At 37.7% G+C, this 6,829-nt stretch overlaps 1 protein-coding gene across 1 annotated transcript in view; it reads right to left on the reverse strand.

Annotated features, from left to right (window-relative positions):
- PSD2 (pleckstrin and Sec7 domain containing 2) overlaps positions 1-6,608 on the reverse strand; it is a 95,972-nt gene extending 89,364 nt beyond the window's left edge. The window contains exon 1 of the mRNA XM_026672486.2: positions 6,218-6,608. The gene's annotated coding sequence lies outside the window, so the exon portion shown is untranslated. The remainder of the gene's footprint in view (positions 1-6,217) is intronic.
- Between the last annotated feature and the right edge of the window lie 221 nt (positions 6,609-6,829).

Genomic DNA, 6,829 nt, shown 5'->3' on the forward strand with positions numbered 1-6,829 from the left:
TTGCTTTTCATTTCCACAACACTGCTGTTGAGACCAACCCATTTTCTTCTTAACATATCTCAACGCTAGCAGCACTATTACATGTCTCATTATTTATACAGTCAGAATAGTGGTTTTTAAAAATACATTGCAGTTTATTTTGTCTGCAAAAACTCCAAACTATTTATGGAACAAAGAACTCAGCAATCTAGCTGAGGGGCAGGATGAACTTATACAACTCATCTGGCTCACTAAACCTGGACAAGAACAGCACAGCAGCTGCAGCCTGCCTCTCTTCTCTACTGAAAATAACATTACCCCAATATTTTTGGTCAGGTAATTTAGTGTATATGTTTGACAGAGGACTTAAGCTATTGTCAGGCTATTTAATTTCACATATACTCACTGCTTCCCATTTTAGTGCCATTTTTAAAATGGGGGATCATTTATATTTATACACAATTGATCTTAAAATATTCATACTGCATTTTCATTTTCTCTAAAGAATACATTTTCATACACATGCACATTTATTTTATTCTTAAAATGCTGTAGTTTCCTTATCTCAGGGAAATATAGAAGCATGAACAAAACAAAATCAGAATGATAATGCATAACATAAAAAGAACTAAATGGTATAAAACCATGATGACGAATCTATGGCACACGTGCCACAGGTGACATGCAGAGCCATTTGTGCAAGCACGCGAGCTGCAGGCAAACTTACCTCACAGCTGATTTTTGGCTGGTTTGAGGCCTTTTTCAGCCTCCCAGAGGCTTGAGGAAGGCTTCTGCAGGCCGAAAACTAGCCCCGTTTTGTCACTTCCCGTTTTTCCAAAAATACTGCTGTGAGGTGCAGTGCAGGTAAGGGGTGGCTGGGGTGGGTGGGGATTGCACGTGCATGTGTAGGGGGCACTCATTGCCTTCTGGGTGCTGGCACGCGTGCGAGTGCACACACAATATTTGGCACAGGAACCCAAAAAGGTTAGCCACCACTGGTATAAAACATCCTTAAAGCATCACACAGTGAAATAAAGAAAATGAAAATGAATAGGCACAAAAAGGATAACAAGATTTGAGCAGAAGAATAGAATTACGATGTATTTTTATGAACCCCCCCCCCCCCAAAAAAAAAAAACTATTTATATACTATAGAACTCGGGGAAATTAAGTACAAGAGTATGCCACTGCCCTGGGGCAGAGCTGAAGAGCTCATTTTGGACACATCCCCTCCCATTTTTGACCCCAACATGGGATCTGCAAAATAAATTCAAAAGACAACTGCATACTGATCATAGTAAGGCAAGCAGAAATTGGGTTACTCCATGTCACTTGTTTATGCTCTACATTTCCCTGTGATCTTTTGCTATAAGGAAACTACATTTTAAGAATAAAACAACTGTATATGTGTATAAAAATGTATTCTTTTTAAAGAATAAAATAACTATGTATGTGTATGAAAATGTATTTAGAGAAAATGGAGATGCAGCATAAATATTTTAAGATCAATTGTGTATGAATATAAATGGTCCCCCATTTCAAAAGTGGGACTAAAATGGGATGCAGTGAGCATATGTGAAATTAAATAGACTGACAGTAGCTTAAATCCTCTGTCAAATATATACACAGTTAAATCACTGTGATATTGGGAATAAACAAATTTATTTCAAAAATAGAATTGAATTTAGAAAAACTTGGGACTTTTAAAAGTAGCCTTTTATTTTAGACATTGGCATACAGTAAATACTTTCAATATATATTTCTATTGGGCTATAGCTAAAAATGATAAGGCAAACCTATATTAGCAGTTTATATGAAGCCTCCTTCACCTGTGTGGCACATAATGGCTCCCTAAACCATTCCACTGTCAGGATTTCTCCTTACAGTACTTCGGGGCCTCCATGAACTCCTTGATCTCTATTACCAATCAATTTCTTTAAAAGTTTGTTGCCTTATAGAAAGTAGCCATGATGAGTAAGAAAAAAAGTGATCACTGGATTTAATTATGTCAGATGCCCTCAAATTAGGATGACCATGATTGGTCTTCCAAATACAATTTCTTTTCTTTTCTTCTGAGGGTGAGGGGATGGAGAAATCTTTGGATCAAGAGAGATTTTTTTAATTTTATTGTAAGTCTCAACTTATTTTTATCTAATGTTTTATGCAGTGACCATAGTTTATTGTATAATGTCTAAACCTCAAATTATCCTACACAGGAAGTCTCAGAATGCAGCCAATTCATATTTTTAGGACATAAAATCCCAACATATAGTTTACTAACTTTTGAAAGAAAAAAGTAATTGGCCAGGGTCTCAGCTATCTCTAGGCTTTTGATTCTATACCCCAAGAGAAACTCTGAAGTTAGCCATCTTCATGATCAATCACCATCTTGTCAAGCTCATTCATTCATTCATTCGTTCATTCACTCACTTCCTCCCTCCCTCCCTCCCTCACTCACTCATTGCTACCTACATTATTGCCTATGCCAAACTGTATAATGTGTGGCCCACCAACATTTGTTGAAAAATAATCAATCTACTTCCATTAAATGTCACTTCTTCCAAGAAAGACCAGTGGTGGGATTCAAATTATTTTACTACCAGTTTTGTGGGCGTGGCTTGGTGGGCATGGCAGGAAAAATCTCCAGTCAAAGATGGTATTTGCCAGTTCTCCGAATTACTCAAAATTTTCGCTCCTGGTTCTCAAGAAATGGTTAGAACTTGCTGAATACCACCTCTGAGGAGGACCCTATGTCATCATTCGTTTTATAGCCACTTGTAACTCGAAAGACACATTGCTGAGCACCTCCCATGCCTTCAGGCCACACAGGCCCAGCCAGCTTCGTCATCCCACTCCGTCATCCCCAAATAGCAGATTGGCACATCAAGTATTCCTTTGTGGCCTGTGATTATTTTTAAGATCTTTTCCTTTCTACAAGTTGTGTTAGCTTGGTTTACTCTTATGTACCTGGGCTTCAGGCAAGGATACTGCTTATAAGGACAAAATCAGGAAAAAAGCAATATTACATAGTTTTAAAAATTAATAAGTAAAGAGTGATTTGCAGAGGGATAAAGAGAGGAGGATTAAGCAAAAACAAAATAATTATATTTTATAACTGTTATAACTCTTACTAAAATAACAGGGTAAGGTAGGTAATTGGAAAGGAGAGCAATCAAAAGTTGGAAAAGCAAACTAAGGAGGGAAAATCAAGTGATGAAAAATAAAATTGGTTGTTAACTAGAGAAACATTGCCATACAAAAATGATTCCTGTGCTTAAAAAAAACAAAATAAGCATTTCACAAGCTGGCCAAAATGTTGCAACTAGAATAATTAATTGTAAAGATTGTCTTCATTTCAAGCTCAACCTGTTGATCTCTGTGTCCCATGCTTCTTCTCCCCATCAATATCTGATATGAACCAGCACCAGATGGTTTTCCCTTCTTGGTGGATGGCATTCACCTTCTTCTTTTCAGTGCACCAAGTTTCTGAATCATAGGACAGACCCAGGGAGAAGGTTGAATGGGAGGAAAGCAAATCAGACATCTATACTATGTCTAGCTTCAAGAATGTGTGCCAAAGAACAGTACTTAGATAACTTTTACTTTCCCCCCCCTTGACCAGCAAATAATGGGACAGCTCGAGAACTAGGATTCTGACTAGTACAGGCAAGCTGAGTCAAGAATGTCGGAAACGTGCACTTCTTTGCAGAAAGCTGAAATGTATGTTTTCCCCAGAATATTCTGTTTGAAAAATATTTATTTCAAATTCTGTGGACAGCATTCTGAAATTGTGAAATCAAATATTATTATAACCAGCAATAGCCAGGGTTCAAAATAAAATCCATACACTACATAATGTCACAGCCAATAAAGAATTCAAATTTCACCTGAAATTAGACTACTTATCATTTGTATCATATTTTCCTCCAGATTCCTTAGGGGAACATGGATTGTTCATCACAAGAGTTCAGTAAAATTAAACAGAAAATGAACAATTATGATCAGCACAAAGCCACCTAATCAACTTCATGGTTGAAGTCCAAACATCACACAAGCAAACAGACCCTTTTCTCTTCTGAGGGATGTGTCTATGGGTGATCATTGCTGTTAAAAACTTGATCAAGCCCCGTTTTAGGGCTTATGCTGCAGTTTATGTATACTTCCCAGATGTTTGGAAACTGTCACTAAATCCAGCTATGGATTCCATGGAATTGCAAAAAGGGGTTCAGGAGGCAGGTGTCATTGTGGTGCTACAAGTTGCCTACCCAAGTTCAGTTTCCATCTCCAGGAAAATCCAGATGAATCCAATTGTTGGGATTCGACTGGAAGAGATCCCAGATCATTTCATTCAGAAGGTTTGAAACTGAGCCAATGCATCATGCTTTCAAAGCTCAGTGAAAGCTGTTTAGATTGAAAGCATTGGGCAGAAGGAGAAGAATTTTCCTTTGTCTTTGGAAAATGTATAACTGCCATTTTCAGTTCAGTTGAACGCCTCCTTTTTCCTAACAAAGCATGAATAGTTTCTATTCTGCAGGTATAAAGTTCCAATTCAGCCATCTTAATTCTTTCAGAGGAGTAAAAATCAAGCACAGACATGGTTAGCTTATCTTCGTATAACAATCCAATCTGCAGAGTCAAAGTGAACAGGCTAAGATATACCTATGGAAACTTGATAAAGGATAGTTACTACCAATTACAGTTCTATATACCTTGATACAACATAGTATATGGATTTGTGTCATAAAACAGAGCAGATCCTGATGATGAAATGTTGCTGGCTTGGAGATATTTGCCATATCAATATGCTCTTTCCAACATAAATTTTTACCTGACATATTACTAGTTATTAAATGGTAAATGGTGAAATCAGAGATGCCTTACCCACTGCATTTTAGATAGGACTTCAAATACATGTTCAGTATGGGTATAGGATAAGGCTAGATTAAATAATGGGTAAAACTGAACCCACACCCCAAATAAAATAATCCAGCTACAATAGAATTAAATGTGCCTGCATTGTAAAACTGAGTACATTATGGGAGACACATATGTTTGTCACAGGAGCAGCCTAGGTTTTACAGTGTGCCTTAGGGGGAAGCATTTTGCCTTAAAATATATTTCTTTTCTTCAAGAGCTGACATCTTCCCTTTTTTGTCAAATGCAAAATATCCCCCTCACTGTGGCTGAAAAAAGTGAAACACCCACCCAGACTAGACTGCATGGTTGAAATTCAGAAGGGGAGGGAAATGCCATTAAATCCTAATAAAACAAGTCAAATCTCCCATTACATTATTTACAAAAAAAAAAACAAAAAAACCAACCCAACCCTCTGCAGGATTGTTTTTCAAGGCATCTCTTAAAATGATTTAGAGATTAAATTCTATTGGTCCCAGCTTCATCTTCATCTCCAGTTTAATGAAAGTGGACATAGGCACCAACGCTAATGCAGCAGCTACAACCAAGGTGTCTTAGCAAAGAAGCCAGAATCAAGTGAAATCATTTCCTTTACATCCTGAAATATTGACTGTTTCTTCCTAAAATAAAAGGGACACATTTGTAATACACAAAAAGCAAAACGTGAAGAAAAGGACTAGGTTAAAACAAGACTGCATCACATTTTGATGGTTCACATAAATCTTCCTTGTACCATCTCCATGACAACCCTACAAGGTGGATGTTACAATGCTGAACTGATGCTTAAATGAAGTGATGATATAAAATACAGCACCAAATGCATCAGAATTTTTTTCATATGCCTTTTCTTTACATAATGAATGGTAACCTGTGCTAAATAATAAGTGTGTGCATGCTAAATAATAAGTTTGATTGTGAGTTGATACTTGTGATCCATGTCTGGATCTTTGAGGCTGGACAAGGCAAAATATGAACATAATTATTTGAACAGTTCATTTTTCATTTCCCAGATTTCAGTCTAATAATTCATATATAAAAATAAGTTGCTTGTCTAAATGAGTCAAGGCATATTAAATGAAGATACGATGGTGCTTCAATAAAACAGTAATATTTACATCTCAGCCTATAGGAACATAGAGTATGCTTATTGAGACATATGTACATTTGAGGATGCTAGAGATAAATGAAACCCTAGTAACTGCAGTTGTAAGTAAATGCAAGAGATATTCATGAGTGTAAGATTAATAAAGCACCTATTCAAGAACGATATGCTACAGAGTGGCTAGATATAGGATCAAATCAAGCAGGTTGTGTTTCCACTTACCAAAGCTAAAACGTTTTCCCCCAAACACAGTTCGTTTTGCTCCACAATCCATGCAAAATCAGCAGCAGCTATTTGTAAGAAGTCATCCTGTTCCTCGTGCCTTCCCAGACTTTCTTCTTTCCCTTACCATCACTACTTGCATGGATTTACGCCTCCCTAGCTTTTCCTTCAGGTGTCAAAAAATTGCCAGGAATCAGGTTGCAGAAAAGGCAGGAGGGGACAAAAGGGAGGGGGAAGGAGGGAGAAGTCCGAACCAGAAGGCGGAGATCGTCGGAGCCCACAGCTCACCTCCTGTGCGGAACAGTGGGAGAAAGCTGGTGCACGAGGCTTTGGGTGAATATGCAGATAAAGCAGCTAGCCATTGAGGCAGCAGCTCCTAGGGCAAGAGGGAGCAAACCTCGCAGAGTATTTCACATTTTCCTCAAAGATCTGAGAGATGGATGACTCTGCTAGCCAATCAGATATTTGGAAACTGGAAACGAGGAAATTCCTGCCAAAGAGACAAGCCGTCTTTAAGAAAATGGGATGCATACAAATTGAGTTGGTTTTTTTTTTTTTTTACACGACCTTTTTTTGGTTGACTAGTGTTTTCAGACCCAGAAGCATACATTC

The sequence above is a fragment of the Notechis scutatus genome, chromosome 3 (genome assembly GCF_049901735.1).
Source record: "Notechis scutatus isolate UNSWTSFEM ecotype Mainland chromosome 3, rNotScu1.2, whole genome shotgun sequence".
NCBI classification, from domain to species: domain Eukaryota; kingdom Metazoa; phylum Chordata; class Lepidosauria; order Squamata; family Elapidae; genus Notechis; species Notechis scutatus.